Source organism: Lutra lutra, chromosome 3 (genome assembly GCF_902655055.1).
Source record: "Lutra lutra chromosome 3, mLutLut1.2, whole genome shotgun sequence".
Classification (NCBI taxonomy): Eukaryota; Metazoa; Chordata; class Mammalia; order Carnivora; family Mustelidae; genus Lutra; species Lutra lutra.
The window spans coordinates 17189660-17209631 of NC_062280.1; the positions used below are offsets into that span (position 1 = coordinate 17189660).

General features: G+C 39.4%; 1 protein-coding gene and 1 pseudogene across 3 annotated transcripts in view; both read left to right on the top strand.

Moving 5' to 3' along the window:
* Positions 1 to 19972, top strand: part of PARD3B (par-3 family cell polarity regulator beta) — a 1059813-nt gene that overhangs the window by 912431 nt on the left and 127410 nt on the right. The gene's annotated exons all lie outside the window — the stretch shown is intronic.
* On the top strand, positions 10616 to 11548 carry LOC125095030 (40S ribosomal protein SA-like; annotated as a pseudogene).

Sequence of the window (19972 nt, forward strand, 5' to 3'; positions counted from 1 at the left end):
ACTTCTTTAAACATTTGGTAGAATTCTCCAGAGAAACCATCTTGGCTTAAAGGGTTCTTCTTTGGGAGGTTTTTAATTAGAAATTTGATGTCCCTAATAATTAGAAAACTATTCCAGTTATCTCATATTGTATGAATTATGGTAGCTTTCACTTTTCTAGGAATTGGTTCCTTTAAGTTATCAAATTTATGTGTGGAATTGTTCATAGCATTTCCTTATTGTTCTCTTGATAGGATGTTCTCTCACTGAACTACAGAGTCTCTTGTAATATCCTGTTTCTTTCCTGATATTTGTAATTTGTCTCTTTTATCTTACTTCGTCTATCTTGTTGGAGCTTTGTCAATTTTATTGATCTTTTCAAATACCAATTTATTTTGTTTTATTAATTTTCTCTATTGTTTTCGTTTCCAATTTTACTGGTTTTTGTTCTTTATTGTTTCCTTTTTTCTGCTTGCTTTGTTGGTTTCTTTGTTTTTTCTCCTTTTTTTTCTTTTGTTAAATTTAATTATTTTTATTAACATATAATGTGTTATTTGCCCCAGGGGTACAAGGTTTGGGAATCCTCAGGCTTACACATTTCATAGCACTAACCATATCACATATCCTCCCCAAAGTCCATAACCCAACCACACTTTCCCTACCCACTACCCCCAGCAACCCTCAGTTTCTTTTGTGAGATTAAGCATCTCTTATGGTTTGTCTCCCTCCTGATCCCATCTTGTTTCATTTTTTTCCTTCGCTATCCTCCAAACCCCCCACCCTGCCTCTCAAATTCCTCATATGAGAGATCATATGATAATTGTCTTTCTCTGATTGACTTATTTCGCTCAGCATAATACCCTCTAGTTCCATCCACTTTGTTGCAAATGCCAAGATTTCATTTCTTTTGATGGCTACATAGTATTCCATTCTATATGTGTATTTATATATATATACCACATCTTCTTTATCCATTCATCTATTGATGGACATCTAGGTTCTTTCCATAGTTTGGCTGTTGTGGACATTGCTGCTATAAACATTCGGGTGCACATGCCCCTTCGGATCACTACATTTGTATCTCTATGGTAAATACCCAGTAGTGTGATTGCTGGTAGCTGTATTTCCAACTTTTTGAGGAACCTCCATGCTGTTTTCCAGAGTGGCTACACCAGCTTTCATTCCCACCAACAGTGTAGGAGGGTTCCCCTTTCTCTGCATCCTCACCAACATCTGTCCTTTCCTGACTTGTTCGTTTTAGCCATTCTGACTGGTGTGAGCTGGTATTTCACTGTGATTTTGACTTATATTTCCCTGATGCCTAGTGATGTTGAACACTTTGTCATGTGTCTGTTGGCCACCTGGTTGCCTTTTTTGTACAAATGTCTGTTTATGACCTCTGCCCATTGCTTGATTAGATTATTTGTTCTTTGGGTGTTGAATTTGATAAGTTCTTTACAGATTGTGGACACTAACCCTTTATGAGAATATCATCTCCCATTCTGTCAGTTGTCTTTTCTTTTGTTGACTGTTTCCTTGCTGTGCAAAAGCTTTTAATCTTGATGAAGTCCCAATAGTTCATTTTTGCCCTTGCTTCCCTGGCCTTTGGCGATGTTTCTAGGAAGAAGTTGCTGCAGCTGAGGTCAAAGAGGTTGCTGCCTGTGTTCTCCTCAAGGATTTTGATGCATTCCTTTCTCACATTGAGGTCTTTCATCATTTGGAGTCTATTTTTATGTGTGGTTTAAGGAAATGGTCTAGTTTCATTCTTCTGCATGGGGCTATCCGATTTTCCCAACACCATTTGTTGACAAGACTGTCTTTTTTCCATTGGACATTCCTTCCTGTTTTGTCAAAGATTAGTTGACCATAGAGTTGAGGGTCCATTTCTGGGCTCTCTATTCTGTTCTACTGATCTATGTGTCTGTTTTTGTGCCAGTACCATACTGTTTGGATGATGACAGCTTTGAAATAGAGGTTGAAGTCTGGAATTGTGATGCCACCAACTTTGGCTTTCTTTTTCAACATTCCTCTGACTATTTGGGGTCTTTTCTGGTTCCATATAAATGTTAGGATTATTTGTTCCATTTCTTTGAAAAACCTTGGTGGTATTTTGATAGGGATTGCATTAAGTGGGTAGATTGCTTTAGGTAGCATAGACATTTTCACAATATTTGTTCTTCCAATCCATGAGCATGGAACATTTTTCCACTTCTTTGTGTCTTCCTCAATTTCTTTCATGAGTACTTTATAGTTTTCTGAGTACAGATTCTTTGCCTCTTTGGTTATGTTTATTCCTAGGTATCTTATGGTTTTGGGTGCAATTGTAAATGGGATTGACTCCTTAATTTCTCTTTCTTCTGTCTTGGTGTATAGAAATGCAACTGATTTCTGTGCATTGATTTTATATCCTGACACTTTACTGAATTCCTGTACAAGTTCTAGCAGATTTGGAGTGGAGTCTTTTGGGTTTTCCACATAAAGTATCATATCATCTGCAAAGAGTGATAGTTTGACTTCTTCTTTGCTGATTTAGATGCCTTTTATTTCTTTCTGTTGTCTGATTGCTGAGTCTAGGACTTCTACTAGTATGTTGAATAGCAGTGGTGATAGTGGACATCCTTGCCGTGCTCCTGACCTTAACAGAAAAGGTCTCAGTTTTTCCCCATTTAGAATGATATTCTCTGTGGGTTTTTCATAGATGGCTTTGATGATATTGAGGTATGTACTGTCTATCCCTACACTTTGAAGAGTTTTGATCAAGAAAGGAAGCTGTACTTTGTCAAATGCTTTTATAGCATCTATGGAGAGTATCAAATGGTTCTTGTTCTTTCTTTTATTAATGTATTGTATCACATTGATTGATTTTCAGATGTAGAACCAACCTTGCAGCCCTGGAATAAATCCCACTTAGTCATAGTGAATAATCCTTTTAATGTACTATTGGATCCTATTGGCTAGTATTTTGGTGAGAATTTTCACATCTGTCTTCATCAAGGATATTGGTCTGTAATTCTACTTTTTGATGGGGTCTTTGGTTTTAAGATCAAGGGAACGCTGGCCTCATAAAATGAGTTTGGAAGTTTTTCTTCCATTTCTATTTCTTGGAACAGTCTCAAGAGAATAGGTCTTAATTCTTCTTTAAATGTTTGGTAGAATTTCCCTGGGAAGCTGTCTGGCCGTGGGTTCATGTTTTTTGGGAGATTTTTGATGACTGCTTCAATATCCTTACTGGTTATGGGTCTGTTCAGGTTTTCTATTTCTTCCTGGTTCAGTTTTGGTAGTTTTTACATCTCTAGAAATGCATCCATCTCTTCCAGATTATCAAATTTGCTGGCATATAGTTGCTCATAATATGTTCTTATAATTATCTGTACTCATTTGGTTTTGGTTGTGATCTCTCCTCTTTCATTCATGATTTTATTTATTTGGGTCCTTTCTCTTTTCTTTTTGATAAGTCTGGCCAGGAGTTTATCAATCTTATGAACTCTTTCAAAGAACCAGCTCCTAGTTTCATTGATTTGTTCTACTGTTTTTTGGTTTCTATTTCATTGATTTCTGCTCTGATCTTTATTATTTCTCTTCTCCTGCTGGGTTTAGGCTTTCTTTGCTGTTCTGTCTCCAGTTCCTTTAGGTGTAGGGTTAGGTTGTGTACTTGAGACCTTTCTTGTTTCTTGAGAAAGGCTTGTATCACTATACACTTTCCTCTCAGGACTGCTTTTACTGTGTCCCACAGATTTTGAACAGTTGTGTTTTCATTTTCATTTGTTTCCATGAATTTTCTCAATTCTTTAATTTCCTGGTTGACCCATTCATTCTTTACTAGGATGCTCTTGAACCTCCATATTTTGAGTTCTTTCCAACTTTCCTCTTGTGATTGAGTTCTAGCTTCAGAGCATTGTGGCCTGAAAATAGGCAGGGAATGATCCCAATCTTTTGGTAACAGTTGAGACCTGATTTGTGACCCAGGATATGATCTATTCTGGAGAATGTTCCATGTGCAGTAGAGAAAAATATGTATTCTGTTGCTTTGGGATGGAATGTTCTGAATATATCTGTGATGTCCATCTGGTCTAGTGAGTTACTTAAAGCCTTTATTTCTTGTTGATCTTTTGCTTAGATGATCTGTCCATTTCAGTGAGGAGGGTGCTAACGTCCCCTAGTATTATTGTATTATTTTTTGATGTGTTTCTTTGATTTTGTTATTAATTGGTTTATATAGTCTGCTTCTCCCATGTTAGGGGCATTGATATTTAAAATTGCTGGATCTGCTTATTGGACAGACACTTTGAGTATGATATAGTGTCCTTCTTCATCTCATTATAGTCTTTGGTTTAAAATCTAATTTATCTGATGCAAGGATTGCCACCCCAGCTGTCTTTGGATGTCCATTAGCATGGTAAATTGCTTTCCACCCCCTCACTTTAAATCTGGAGGTGTCTTTGGGTCTAAAATGAGTTTCTTGTAGACAGCATATTGATGGGTCTTTTTTTTTTATCCATTCTGATACCCTGTGTCTTTTGACTGGGGGCATTTAGCCCATTTGCATTCAAGGTAACTATTGAAAGATATGAATTTAGTGCCATCATATTGCCTATAAGGTGACTATTACTCTGTATTGTCTCTATTCCTTTCTGGTCTGTGTTACCTTTGGGCTCTCTCTTTGCTTGTAATACCTCTTTCACGATTTCTCATAGGGCTGGTTTGATGATTGCAGATCCTTTTAGTTTCTGTTTGTCCTGGAAGCTTTTTATCTCTCCCATTTTCAATGACAGCCTAGCTGGATATAGTATTGTTGGCAGCATATTTTTCTCATTTGGTGCTCTGAATGTATCATGCCAGTTCTTTCTGGCCTGCCAGGTCTCTGTGGACAAGTTTGCTGCCAATCTAATATTTCTACCATTGTATGTTACAGACTTCTTGTCCTGGGCTGTTTCAAGATTTTCTCTCTATCACTGTGACTTGTAAGTTTTACTCTTAGATGATGGGGTGTGGTCCTGTTTTTATTCATTTTGAGGTGGGTTCTCTATGCCTCCTTGATTTTGATGCTTGTTCCCTTTGTGATATTAGGGAAATTCTGAACTGTAATTCGTTCCAATATACCTTCTGCCCCTCTCTCCCTTTCTTCTTAAATAAGATAAGTTGGTTAGAGAAAGAAAAAAAAAAGAGAGAGAGAAGAGAATGTGATCAGGCTGGAGATTTGTTTTTTTTCTAATGGAAGCATTTAATGCTAAATTTCCCTCCAGCTCTGCTTTAACTCTATCCTATATATTTTGGTATGTTGTGCTTGCATTCCTTTCAGTTCAATGTTTGTTTTTTTTTTAATTTTCCTTGAAACTTCTTTGACCCATGGACTATTTAGAAGTGTGTTGTTTCATTTCCAAATGATGGGAGACTTTCCTATTATCTTTCTGTCATTGATTTATAGTTTTATCCCATTTTGGTTAAAGTTAAAATAAATTCCCATGATTGTAGATTTATTAATTTCTCATTTTAATCTTGTTAATTTTGACTTTACATATTTTGAAGCTTGTTATTAGGTTCACAAAAATTTAGGAATGTCATGAATTGGGATTGACCCTTTTATCATCATGACACATTTTACTTTATTCCTAGGAGTGACTACTGCTTCAAAGTCTACTTTGTCTGATATTGCTATAGCTATACCATCTTTCTTTTGCTTAATTTTTGCTTATTGTATATTTTTCATCTCTTTACTTTCAATATTTCTGGATCCTTATATTTAAAGTGTGTCTTTTGTAAGAGATATATAATTAGATTTGGTTTTGTTTTGATATCCAGTCAGACAATCTGTATTTTAATTGTAGTATTTAGTTTGTTTACATTTAATGATACTGCAGATATAATTTGATTTAAATCTCTAACTTATTCTCCATTTTCTACTTTTCCACCCACCCTGTTTGTTTTTCTGTCCTTTCTTCTTTCTAAAGTGTATTAATCAAGAATTTTGTATGATTCATTTTTTTTTACCTCTGTGAGTTTGTTGTGTGTTCTTCTATTCTCCTTTTAGCTACATTTATTACTCAAAAGATTATAATATATATTCCTGATTTATTGTATTTCAAAATAAATTAGTACTTTTATCATTTCTTTTTTTTTTAACACATAAACATTAATTTATTTCACAGTTTGTAGAAGAACATTGGCTTAGAAATTAGATATATTACAATGGAATGTGGTAAATTTTATATAAACACACAAGCATAAATTCTTAAAAAACTATAAAATTTGGGTATAATGTTTAATTTAGAGTAGACATTTATTTTTGAATTATTCTCATTAAATTACCAGTAAGTTTAAAACATGCTTTATATATTTTTTTTAATTTTTTAAATTTATTTTCAGCGTAACAGTATTCATTGTTTTTGCACCACACCCAGTGCTCCATGCAATCTGTGCCCTCTCCAATACCCATCACCTGGTTCCCCCAACCTCCCACCGCCTGCCCCTTCAAAACCCTCAGATTGTTTTTCAGAGTCCATAATCTCTTATGGTTCACCTCCCCTTCCAATTTCCCTCAACTCCCTTCTCCTCTCTAACTCCCCTTGTCCTCCATGCTATTTGTTATGCTCCACAAATCAGTGAAACCATATGATAATTGACTCTCTCTGCTTGACATATTTCACTCAGCATAATCTCTTCCAGTCCCGTCCATGTTGCTACAAAAGTTGAGTATTCATCCTTTTTGATGGAGGCATAATACCCCATAGTGTATATGGACCACATCTTCCTTATCCATTCGTCCGTTGAAGGGCATCTTGGTTCTTTCCACAGTTTGGCGACCGTGGCCATTGCTGCTGTAAACATTGGGGTACGGGGATGTGGAGAAAGGGGAACCCTCTTACACTGTTGGCGGGAATGCAAGTTGGTGCAGCCACTTTGGAGAACAGTGTGGAGATTCCTCAAGAAATTAAAAATAGAGCTTCCTATGACCTTGCAATTGCACTACTGGGGATTTACCCCAATGATACAGATGTAGTGAAAAGAAGGGCCATCTGTACCCCAATGTTTATAGCAGCAATGGCCACAGTCACCAAACTTTTATCATTTCTTAAACAAGGCATAGAACTTGGAATAGTCTAACTTCATTTAATCCATCTACTTTTTATACTATATTTTCATGTATTTTAAATATACATATATTTATACATATGTAAATATATATGTTTTATATGGTAACTATTTAGGGTTTTTTAAGATTTTATGTATTTATATATTTATGTGTGTGTTTATTTATTTATTTGTGAGTGAACAGAGGGAAAAGTAGAAGGGGAGGAAGAGGGAAAGAATCATGAGCTGAGTCCAAGTTGAGTGTGGAGTCCAACACAGGGCTCAGTCTCAGAACACTGAGGTCATAACCTGAGCTGAAATCAAGAGTCAGACACTTAACCTACCGAGTCACCCAGGCACCCCACTATTTGTTTATTTTAACTGTGTCTATTGTTCTTTCTTTCTAAGTATCTTTGCCTCTATATGGAATATTCCTTTTGCCCTTTATAGTTTCCCTAGTATTTCTTGTAATATAATAAATCCTCTCAATTTGTGTTTCTTTAAAAATTTTAAAAATTTTATCTCTATTTTTTTGGGGGGTATATAGTTATCAGATCTTTTTCTTCTTTTAACATTTTGAAAATATCATTCTATTGTTTTCTGGCATTTAGTGTTTTCACCAGTCTGTTGTCAGTTACTCCTTTGAATATAGTGCATCTTTTTGTCTTCAATTGCTTTAAAATCTTTCTGTCTTTGGTTTTCAGCAGTTTCAGTTACAAGGTGCCTATGTGTGTACGTGTGTGTGTGTGTTGCTGTGTTTAAAACTGGGTAAGGGTTTGTAGAACTTCTTAAATCCATTTTTCATCAATTTTGGAAAATTCTCAGCCAGTATCTCCTCAAATATTATTTCTATCCCATTTACTTTCTTTCCTTGTGGTACTCTAATAATGCAAAAATATTAGATATTTTTATACAGGTGCGTGTTTCTTGCTCTCTGTTCTATGCTTTTTTTTTTTTTTTTTTTAATTTAACCTGTGATTCAGCTTGGTTATTTTTGAATGCCTTTGTGTTCCAGTGTACTAATAGTGCCTTCAGCTGTGTCCAGTCTTCTATTAAACCCATTTATTGCGCTCTTAATTTTAGTTATGGTGATTTTCAGTTTTAATGTATCCATTTGATTTACTCTGAGGTTATACTTCTGTGATTAAATTTTCCCTTTTGTCATCTTTTTTTCTTGAACATATTAAAAATAGTTATTTTGAGAACCATGTCTAATAATGTAAATATCTGGATTAGCCTTGAGTCTTTTTACATTGTTTGATTTTCCACTTTGTTTTCAGTCCTTTGGTCCTATCTCCTGGTATGCATTGATTGAATGCTAGACATAGTGCTTGAAAATTATACAAATAATGTCAGGCTGATGTTATCTTTTTCCAGAGAGGATTTACTTTGCTTTCTGATAGGCAGTTTAGGGTCATATTGATTTATTCTAACTTTTGAGTTAGATGACTAGAATTTGGGTTTTAGTTGTGGTAACAGATAGTTTATTAGTAATTTACCCTCACTCCTGGAATATAGCCTTTCTGTTCCTAACTGTAAATCTGAGTTGTTTACTCAGATCCTTCTTTCTTAGCAGACCATGGACTCTAATTTCTATCTTGCCAATCCTGTGCGAATGTCAAAATTTCTTCTCAGTCTCCACGTCGTAGCCTTTAGGCTCTGCTCATTTTTTTTTTTTTTTTTTTAGCATCTGATCCTGTGCCATTTATGAATTAGCAAAAGACTTGCAGAGAAAAGTGCCACAGAATATAGGCTCAATTCAATGTGCTTATCTAGTCTTCAGAATCATTCTTCTTCCCTCAAGTTCTGGCTTCTTCAGGTCTCCAAAGCCTCCAAGCAGACTTTTGTTTTGTTTTGTTTTTTCTCATGTCTGTCTAACTATTCCTGTTCTTTTCATGAAAGTGAGAACGTGGCCATGTCTTTGAGCATTACCAAAAATGGAACTCCCTTAACCCATTTTTAATGCTAAGTGTTAATGTTATGATAACGTAAATTTATAGTCAAAAGACTTGGTTGTTAATGGGCTAAAGGAACTAATATAAATGAAAGCCACTTGTAGAAGGCTTGGTACATAGTAGGCCCTCGTAATTGATTTTAGATTTGAATTTAAATATATACCGATTTTGGAGAAGGTGTAGAAGAGATTGGTCATTAGCATTCAGTTTTGTCATCTTTGTCTTCTCGTTGATGCCCCACAGAACAACAGTACGTCATGCTATGCTCTTGAGCATCAGTCTTATGAACCTTTACCTCAGTCGCATTTCTAGGGGTTCTCTCTCCCTACCACGCTCTCACTCAGAGACCGTGTAAGCCATCCTCACCATTCTGGTGGTCACGTTTAGCAAGAAGGACAGGTTTGTTTTCTCCTGCAATTCATACCTCAGTGTTCTAAAGAGCTAATCGGGTGGCTCTCCACTCCTACCACAGCTTCTCCCTGCTGCAGCTTTGCTCCTGCCTCATTCGTCTGGCAGGGAGGCCAGTGTTGGTAAAAGTGGGCAAACATCTGAACAATGCCAAGAAAAAGAAGCAGAACTAAATCTAAGTGTCTTAGAAATTTGAGACATTATAGTAACAAAAGCCTTGTTTGTGCTTAATTCCAGTTTCAAGTCTGGAAAACAAATTTCAGAAGCGTATGTGATTTCTGAGACTCAAAATGAATCCACTGGAAAACAAGAAATGTAAAGCAGTAGACTTCACTAGTAAATTTCAGTACATGAAGTTTTGAAGAAGCTCAGTTCATAAATTTCCTTTTGGGGCTTTTTAAAAAAATTTTTTCTGTGAGAGAATTTCTCCAAACTTACCTATATCAAATAAAGTAGGTCCAGAGTCTGTTCAGATGTGAGTTTTAGGCTCTAGAAATATAGTTTTTAGGAGGATTTTCAAGACTAAGGATGATGACAGGGATGATGATGGTGATGGTAGCGCAGAATAGTATTTATTGAACACCTAATATTTGCTCAGTATTAAGACATTTTGCATATATTGTATTGCCTCTTGAGCAGTATTTAACTGTCTGTTTATTACTTCTGTTGAGATTATTATCTTTTTCCTCATGTGTTCAAAGCATAAAATTTGAATTTGTCTGTAAATCCTAGGTGTATATCTTAATTTTACCACTCAATGGTCCTTAGCCATAGTGTATAACATCTTTGAGCCTCTCTTCACCTCCAGGGGAAATGATTCCATGTCTCATAAGATTTTGGGGCACTTCAAGTGTTAATGCCTGTCAGGCCAATAGCACAGTAGCCTCATTTTGAGTGCTCAAACAAATTTTAGTCATTTTTTTCTTATTTTTCTACCACTATTGATTAAGATGCCCTCTCTTTCATTAGATTAGTTAGGGGAGGAAGTAGAGAATGGAAATATCTAAAAATATAAGAAAAGGGGATTTCAGAAACCACCGGTGATGTGTCCTGAACCAGTTTAGCTCCCAGGTCAGGACTTAGGAAACATGGTTCTTTAACACTCATGTGAGTTCCATAAAATTTACTGTTTAATAAATCCCCATTCAGCCTTTCTGCGCTACTTGGGGAGCGGTCCCTCTGGTGGTGTTTAGGAAACTTTCACAATGTCCGGAGTCCTTGATGCCCTGCAAATGAAGGAGGAGGATGTCCTCAAATTCTTTATAGCAGGAACCCACTTAGGTGGCACCAACCTTGACTTCCAAATGGAACAGAACATCTACAAAAGGAAAAGTGATGGTATCTTCTTTATAAATCCGAAGAGAACCCAGGGGAAGCTTCTGCTGGCAGTTCGTGCCATTGTTGCCATTGAAAAGTCAGCTGATGTCAGGATCATATCATCCAAGAACACTAGCCATTGAGCTGTGCTTAAGTTTGCTGCTGCTGGAACCACTCCTATAGCTGGAAGCTTCACTAACCAGATCCAGGCAGCCTTCTGGAAGCCGGGACTTCTAGTGGCTACTGATCCCAGGGCTGATCACCAGCCTCTCACAGAGGCATCTACTGTCAACCTGCCTGCCACCACTCTATGTCACACAGACTCTCCCCTGAGCTGTATGGACATTGCCATCCCTTGCAAAAGGGAGCTCATTCAGTCCGTCTAATGCAGTAGATACTGGCCTGGGAAGTTCTGCGCATGCGTGGCACCCTTTCCCATGAACACCCGTGGGAGTCTGTGCCTGGTCTCTACTTCTACAGAGATCCTGAAGAGATTGAAAAGGATGAGCGGGCCGCTGCTGAAACGACTATGACCAAGGAGGAATTTCAGGGTGAACGGACTGCTCCAGCTCCTAGATTCACTGCTACTCCGCCTGAGGCCGCAGACTGGTCTGAAAGCGAGCAGGGGCCCTCCGTGCCTAGTCAGCGGTTCCCTCCCGAGGACCGGAGCCCTCAGCCGGCCACCGAAGACTGGTCCGCAGCTCCCACGGCTCCGGCCACTGAATGGGTAGGAACAACCCCTGAGTGGTCTTAAATGGCTCTTGCACAAAGGCAAACAAAATGGAAATATCAACAGAAAATAAACAGTTTCTTAAAAAAACGAAAAAAAATCCCATTCATTCAACAAATATTTATTGCCTAAGATTTGGGCAAAGTCCTTATGGTCATGGAACTTAAGATCTACTGGAAGAGAAAAACATTAAATTCTTAATTATAATCACTCCTTAATTATAAATACTACTAAGGAGAGGCACGGTGTGCTATAAACATATTTGACATTGTGAAGGATCAAGGAAGGATTAACTGAGAAAATGACATTTAAGTTGAGACAAGGAGAGTGACTAGTTAAGAGCAGTTTGGTGGTGAAAGGGGAATGAAAGGTATTTCAGACAAAAGAGCAGCAGGGGAAGAAAATCCTGATGTGCAAAGGAGCTTGGCATTGTGAAGAAGTGAAAGAAGTTTCTCTGACTGACACCAGGTAGAGAACAAAGAGGTTCAGTAATTGGAAGGGTTAATCAGTCTGCATGGTACCTTTCCTTCGTGGGACCAAGAGGTATGCCCTAGCGCAGATCACAATATAGAAAAGGTTCCCATTTTCTTCACCACATCTGAGGGCACCCATCACTCTCAGCTTATTCAGGGACATGTGTCCTCCCTCCCAGAGACCTAACCCATTTCCCACCTATCTCTCATTCTCAGGGCTATACGATGCCTTATTAGTCTGCTACATGTTTGCTTCTGCAGTTAACGATCAACTTTAAGCATCCAAGACAATAGTTCTCAAACTTGAGCTTGCAGAATCACCTGGAAGGCTTGTTGAACCACAGAGGTCCTGATTTAGTAGGTCTGAGACAGAGCCCTAAAACTGACATTTCTAACAAGCTGCCTGTGGCACTGGTTTCCACACCAAGGTAAGTTACTAGGTTAAGGTGTCATCCCTCTTTCCACGATTTGCCAGTCATCTTTAATTTCTTAACTTTAAGGAAAATTGCTCAGGGAGTTTTTGAGGGGAACATCCTAAAATCAAAACTAAACTCTAGGGACGACTGCTAGGGACGACTAAAATCTAGGACGATTTGCCTAATGGGACTATAGCTTTTCAACATCAAGACTGAACTTAAAGAACTGCATTCCCAGAGCTTAGCACATAGTAGGTACCCAACATAGGATTGTTCAATGGATTGACCATCAGTGAAGGAATCACAGAATGGATATGACTTAGCAGATTTTATACATTAGTATTTGGAAAGCTCTCCTGATTCCTTTCAGCCTGAAAGGTCTTCTAGGAGGATAAATTGTCATTCTCTTGGAATCCAGCCTCAGAAATTGCAGAGTCAAGATATGCTTGTATTTTAAGTACTTACTTGGATTAAAAACTGAATTGCTAACAGGATTACAAAATGCCAAGTTTGCTAAGACTCAAATTGTTTATGCGCATGTTTGGTTCTAAGTTCTTTCGTCAATCAGTACATTTCTGTTTCTAATTACAGTCAATGTTTGTGGGTTGTTTTTTTTTTTGACACCTGCACATGAATTCGCAGTCAAAACCAGCTTCAGTAATTTGCACAGGTATAATATAACTAAAACGAGGCTCGTAACCACCGATGTGTCACCTATGCTACGTGTCTAATGAATTCAGAGGTGTTGTACCTCAATTCACATTGGGATTCAGGAAACGGTCTGCTATTTTTCCCATTTTCACTCCCACCGTGTTGTAAAACATTTTTAATGAACACTCTAACAATTTTCCTCATTCCAGGAGCATGGCGTTTTTAGTAGATGATGCAACATAATTTTCATTTGTGATTCCTTATTTATGCCCGTCCTTGGAATCTCTGTATTTGGATGCAAGAAAAACGAAAATGCCCAGGATTACCATAATTCTCCAAAATGTAATGTCTGCTACTGCCACCAAATTAGTTACAGACTCATAGTCAAGTCCCTGAAGTTTGGAAGTGGTTTTGAGGGGGCTAGCTGTCACATCTCAGATATGACCTAGGCACTGGCTCATGGTGTGATGAAGAACCATCCTGAACAATTCTGTGCCCAGTTTTTAACTTGCACCCTGACTGACACCTGTAGAAAGGCAAGTAATTTCTCTGTGGCTTCTAACAATCAGAGGCCTAGTTAGAGAAAAAGTCATTTCAGCATCAGCTAACAATTATTTTTTTGCCCTGAATATCCTCCTCTGCCCTCTTATTCGGTTTGAACTAACTCACCTAATTGAAGTCAACCACTGAAAAAGAATGGGCTGCCGGATTTTTTGTTTCTGCTAAAGCATATCTTGGGGATGACATCTCTTTTTTCCTTAAAACGTAAAAGTTGCAGAATGTGAACAATGGCCGCAAAATATTGTTGCAAGGGTGCACTCCATAAGGAGAACTCAACCGAAATGGGAAGGTTCCCACACCTGTAACACCTTTGGGCATCCAGAGTAGTCGGGGCCTGGCCAGACACTGCCTTCAAGCCCCTTCAAAAGGCAGCAGAATGATGTCAGTGTTAACATTTCACTGCACATTAATTCTTCAAAAAAAAAAAAAAAAAAAAACCTGTCATTTAATTTAAGTGCTTATATGCATATGGTTAATTAAGAAGCCAAAATTGGCTATAAGCTTGGTGAGCTCCAAGAACAGAGAGAGAGAGATCATTACGCTTCTGCTCATGGTTTAGCTATTTGTGAACCAGCTGATAATGTGCAAAATTAAGATTTCGTAAGTGGCATTTTAAATGAATGGTTAATGGCTGAAGATTAATTAAACAGCCAGAGTTGCTGAAGAAAAGCGGTTAAAAAATTATGTTTGTAGGACAGTCGGTTGCATGCTGAACTGAAATCCTGATAGATTGTTGCCTTTCTGTTTACCAAGAGAGCATTTTAACAAAGCGAGCCTCCGGAAGCAGGAGAACCCACCTCTGTCACACTCCAGGCAGCCAGGCATTAGCCTCAGGGTTGTTCCATTGGAATAAAAACTGCCAAGGAGGAGAACGGACTAGAAAAGTGTTCTATGGAGGGATCTTCATTTAAAAAGGTAGCCAGGCATATTTTATTTCTTTTGTATGTGTTGCATAGTTCTGAGTTAGAGTAGGCAGAACCCATGGGGTTTTTTAAGAAGCTACTCGAATTCTGTAAGAGAGACAAAGAGTTGCAGTATATTGTTTTCAAGCTGGAGTGGATATTTCTTTAAGTCTGAAACTGCTTGCCATCTTGGAGGTAAAAAAAAAAAAAAAAAAAAAAAAAACTTATTTTGTACCACTGGCTGTACCACGGGTTCTTTGGGGAAAGGTTTACTTTGTGCATAAGAGGTATTATAAAATATTTTTTGAATTTGTTTGACATAGCTCAACTCAATAAATATTGAATAAATGAATGAATGAGTTACCTCCAAGTTGTGTGTGGGAGAATGTCAAAGTATTCTTTTTTTTTTTTTTTTAAGATTTTATTTATTTAGGGACGCCTGGGTGGCTCAGTTGGTTAAGCAGCTGCCTTCGGCTCAGGTCATGATCCCAGCGTCCTGGGATCGAGTCCCACATCGGGCTCCTTGCTTGGCAGGGAGCCTGCTTCTCCCTCTGCCTCTGCCTGCCACTCTGTCTGCCTGTGCTCACTCTCGCTTCTCTCTCTATGACAAATGAATAAATAAAATCTTTAAAAAAAAAATTTATTTATTTATTTGACACAGAGAGAGAGAGAGAGAGAGAGAACACAAGCAGGGGGAGTAGGAGTGGGAGAAGCAGGCTCCCCGATGAGCAGGGAGCCCGATGCAGGACTTGATCCCAGGATCCTGGGATCATGACCTGAGCCAAAGGCGGACTCTTAACGACTGAGCCACCCAGGTGCCCCTGTCAAAGGCTTTTTAAAATGCCTTTGCATCTGTGTGGTTCAATGGCCACCCTCCTTTTCTTCTGCACCAGGTATCGGAGTGTGCCTGTGCAATGACCGTGTCCCAGCCTCAGGGACCATGTAGTCTAGTGGAGGAGACATAGGCTTGTCAACAAGCAAATTGCAGCCATGCTAAATACAGTCAGAGCAGTCAAGGAGGGGGAGTTAGGAATGGGGGGGGCAGTGGGAGGGGTACGGGAAAATAGTGTCTTTTCCTATCGTTCGGAAAGGAAATTACTTCTATTTTTTTTTTAATTTTTTTTTATAAACATATATTTTTATCCCCAGGGGTACAGGTCTGTGAATCGCCAGGTTTACATACTTCACAGCACTCACCATAGCACATACCCTCCCCAATGTCCATAACCCCACCCCCCCCAACCCCCCTCCCCCCATCAACCCTCAGTTTGTTTTGTGAGATTAAGAGTCGCTTATGGTTTGTCTCCCTCCCGATCCCATCTTGTTTCATTTACTCTTCTCCTACCCCCTTAACCCCCCAAGTAGAGGAGATGCAACTTCTACCTATTTTTTTAAAAAACACTAACGTCAAACTGTAATTTTTCTTTTTGAGTTCACACGTTTAAATTCCCTGCTCCCAGGCAGAAGACCCACATCATGCAGGCCAGACAGTTGTGTCTCCTGTTTAAAAGTTCCCTAGAGAAGGAAATCCTGCTGCCTCCCTGGGTATCCTGTTCCCGTGTTTAATCACTCTTCCAATCAAGAAGTTAATCCTATTTCCTCTTCTCCAGCCTTCTTTGGCTTGGTGGACCCTGTAAAACACCCAGGAGACCCCTCGGAAGCCTTGAGAAGTTAATTAGTCGACACTGGGCTGCTCTGGGTTCACCGGTGTGCCTTGTCACAGTGAGGCTGTGTACGTGCACGGTTGTGATGAAATGATTTTGTTAGATCGCTAGTCAGTCAGAATCGTATTCCTCCTGGTCTAAAGACAATGAGAGCCAGTTGACATTTTAGTGTTTCTGAAAGAAGCCGTGTGTTTTTTGTTTTTGTTTTTGTTTTTTAATTTTATTTGTTTACTTGACAGGGAGATCACAAGTAGGCAGAGAGGCAGGCAGAGAGAGGGGAGGAAGCAGGCTCCCCGCTGAGCAGAGAGTCCCATGTGGGGCTCGATCCCAGGACCCTGGGATCGTGACCTGAGCTGAAGGCAGAGGCTTAACCCACTGAGCCGCCAGGCACCCCGGAAAGAAGCTGTTTTATCACATGCAGAGCTACCTGTTAAGTTAGACACCACTGAAGTTTGGCCTCATGTCACAGAACTCAGACACCAAATGGTATAATGTTGATAAGTAATAATATTAAGCATGATCAATAATATAGCCAACACTAGACATTACTGAGAATTTGCTCTGGCTAGACACTGTACTAGTTGCTTCGCATGGATCATTTCATGCCCTGACCACATGACCAGTTGGGACTATTACTGTCCCCGTACAAATGAGGGACCCGAGCTGCAGAGAAGTTGAGGGACTGGCCTGATATCATCAGGGATGGGCCAGGATTGATACCTACCTAGCCTGAACCCAGAGCCTAGACACTTAACCACCATGCTGTGTTGACCACTGTATTCATTTTTAAAAATTATTTTCTTTCTCCAGAGTTCTGTTTCATTCTGCACTCTTTTTTCCTCCCATGTTTATGAAGTCCAACTCTATAAACTTTGCTTGTGGAAGGTGATAGCACTGCTGAATAAGAGTCCCCAGGCCAGGGACTGTTCTTGCTATAGTTACGGGCAGTTGAGTGGCAAGTCCCTTCTCCTTTAAAGAAAAAAAAACAAAAGGCAATGGCGGTTCACTTTAGAAAAACTGACAATTCATAGCTTTTCCTCTCTGGTGAAAATCGAACTGATGCAAAAGGAAAGAAAACGGGTACTTCTGGGAGGAAACCTGTGCTGTTGAACAGACAGGGTAAAAACTGTGCTCGCAGATTCCAGAAGCATCGGGGGAGCAGTGATGTCCAATAACTGTAGCTAAAAGCTGCATTAATTGACGAGCCACGGGTTGGAAGCTACCTCCAACCAGGATCCCTAACTCGCTGGTGCTCTTTTCATAAGCCGAGTAAGATGGGGGGGAGGAGGTCACCTTCCGTGGGGTTCTCCAGACAGAAAGGAAGCAGCTGTGACCCAGTGGCCTCTTTCTACAAAGGAAAAGCTTGGCTTTTCAAACTGCTGCATTCAGATCACCAGGGGATCTTGTTAAAATGCAGATTTTTGATTCCAGAGGGCTGAGGTGGGCCTGAGATTTTGCGTTTCTAACAAGTTCCCGGGGACACTCACCCTGCTGGTCCCGGAACCACGCTGTGGTTAGCTGGGGTGCAGACTGGAATGAGGCAGGGCTTAATTGGTATCGATTTCCACGTAAAATAAACATGTGGCAAATCTCTTGAAAACCTTCTGAAGTTTCAGCTGTCAGTTCCTTGTATTGGTGAGTTGGCAGAGAGAGCTCATTCCTTTCCAGGCCAGAACATTCCTTGCTCAGGTTCCGTGTCCTCGGAGGGAGAGTATAGCTTTCTGTTTGTGGACTGGTATTGCAAGTGCAACCCTCAGCCTCAGTGGTCCGTGTTTGGACCTCTAGATGCGCTCTGAGAAGCCTCTAACACCTTAGCAACATGCTCTGTCTCCACACTTGAATAGGCGTAAATTCGAATTTCTTTCCTCGGGTGCTGTTACCAACCTGCCAAGAAAAATTTTACCACTACAAATCAGTAATCCATTCTTCCCACCACACCCCATTCAATTAAGAGTCTCCATGGCTCTGTTTACTCCATCATTTGATTTAAAGGCAGTTACATTACAATTATGTATTATTTGTGGACTGGCAATATTTTAACTAAATCCTATCTTAACTCCTCTGATAAAGGATATCATCCTCATTGACCTTCTCCATAAGCACAAAAGTTTCTGGAGTATGTCCTTTGGATGTTTTTTTTGAATGCCAGGATTTTAGATTAAATTATGTATTCCCTTTTTTGAGCAACAACAACAAAAGTTGACACCACTGGAGCCATTTATAGCAGTGAAGAGAGAGAAAACAAGATTTTTTTTTTTTCTGGGGGTTGGGTTGCATTTCAGTGTATTTGTCAATTATGGAAAATATCACTGAATTAGAATAAATAAGATGTTCTCAATGAGACTTCCTTCTCTGTGTGAGAAACAGTCAAATGGAGAACAGAATCCCTAAGCCCAACCTAATGTCCGGAGACTGGGGCTGCTTAACCTTAGGTTAGAGCAGCTCTGTCCAATAGAAATAAAATGTCAATCACATATTTAATTTTAAATTTTCAGTAGCCTCATTTCAAAAAGTAAAATTAATTTTATAATAGACCTTATTTAACCAAATATATGCAAAATACAATTTCAGCGCATATTCAAAACAGTTATAGAGCTATCTTACACTAAGTCTTCAACATCTGGTGTGCATTTTGCACTTTACAGCCCATCTCCGTTTGGACTCGTGGCATTTCAAGCATTTGGTAGTGACGTGTGACTATTGGCTGCCATGTTGGACATGCCAGAAGCCCTTCGGCATACTTCCAGTGGTGGCTGATGCTTCAGTTTAAAGTTTTCCATATGGAGTCCAGGGTAGTGGGCAGACTCTCTCATTTAAGACTAGCTCCCGTGGCAGAAAACTCGTTCTTGTGTTAAACCCTGAACTTCTGCTAGGTAAGGACCACTTTCCCTTCTTTCACAGAGTTTACAGCTAGAGTAAGAAAAAGACATGGAAACAATAAATTTCCACTCCCAGGGAACATACAAGTCTGCCAGATCTGCCTTTTCCATCTGTAGAAAGATGTACCCCAACTTAAGAATCAGCTGCTACACAGTGAAGTAACCTCAAAATGGGTTGAGCTAGACAAGGTGCATGTCTAATCACATCCCAGATCTGTCCTTGTTTTGCCTGGAAGGAAGATAGAACCAATGATCTAGCTCAACCTACAAGGCTCGACCTGAGATGGGAGAATGGAGCCTGGCCTTCAGACAGGAGTACGTGTAGTCCCCATGCATAAAGGTTTGTCAGCAGCTAACCCAGGCAGAAAGTAACTAATTACAACAGGATAACACCCACACAATTCTCATTTAACTGCAGTCCTTCCTCCCTCGCCATTGGTATTCAGAATCTAGCCAGGAATAATGAAGAACGTGCTTTAGAGCAGAACCTTCTCTTTCCTTGGGTTTAACTCTTATTCTTGCTAAACTGATCATCTTCTCGAGATGTCACGTCTCTAGAATTTCATAATGACAGACTTCACTTCACTTAATTAATACCCACTTTTAATTACAAGCCTTTCTTGCCTATTCTCGCTGCAATTTTGTGACTGTGACACGTCAATATAGAGCACCATTGTTTACTTAACTTGCTCAAGCTAGAAATCTAGGGTTCCTTCTTGAGGCTTCCATCTCCCTTAGCTCCACACCCAGACTCTTTCCCAGGAAGATCCATCACAATGGATCTTTGGTACCCAATGGTAGCTTTGGTTGTCTGTGGCCTGCATTTCCCCAGTGAGGAAACACTGTGGGGTCCAACGTTCCTACACACGTCTCTTGATCCATTGTGCTTTCCCTTTGACATGCTGCTCTAAGCTGGACAAGTTTCAGTCTGGAAGGCTCTAGTGGCTGAACTAGGGAACATTGGCTTCT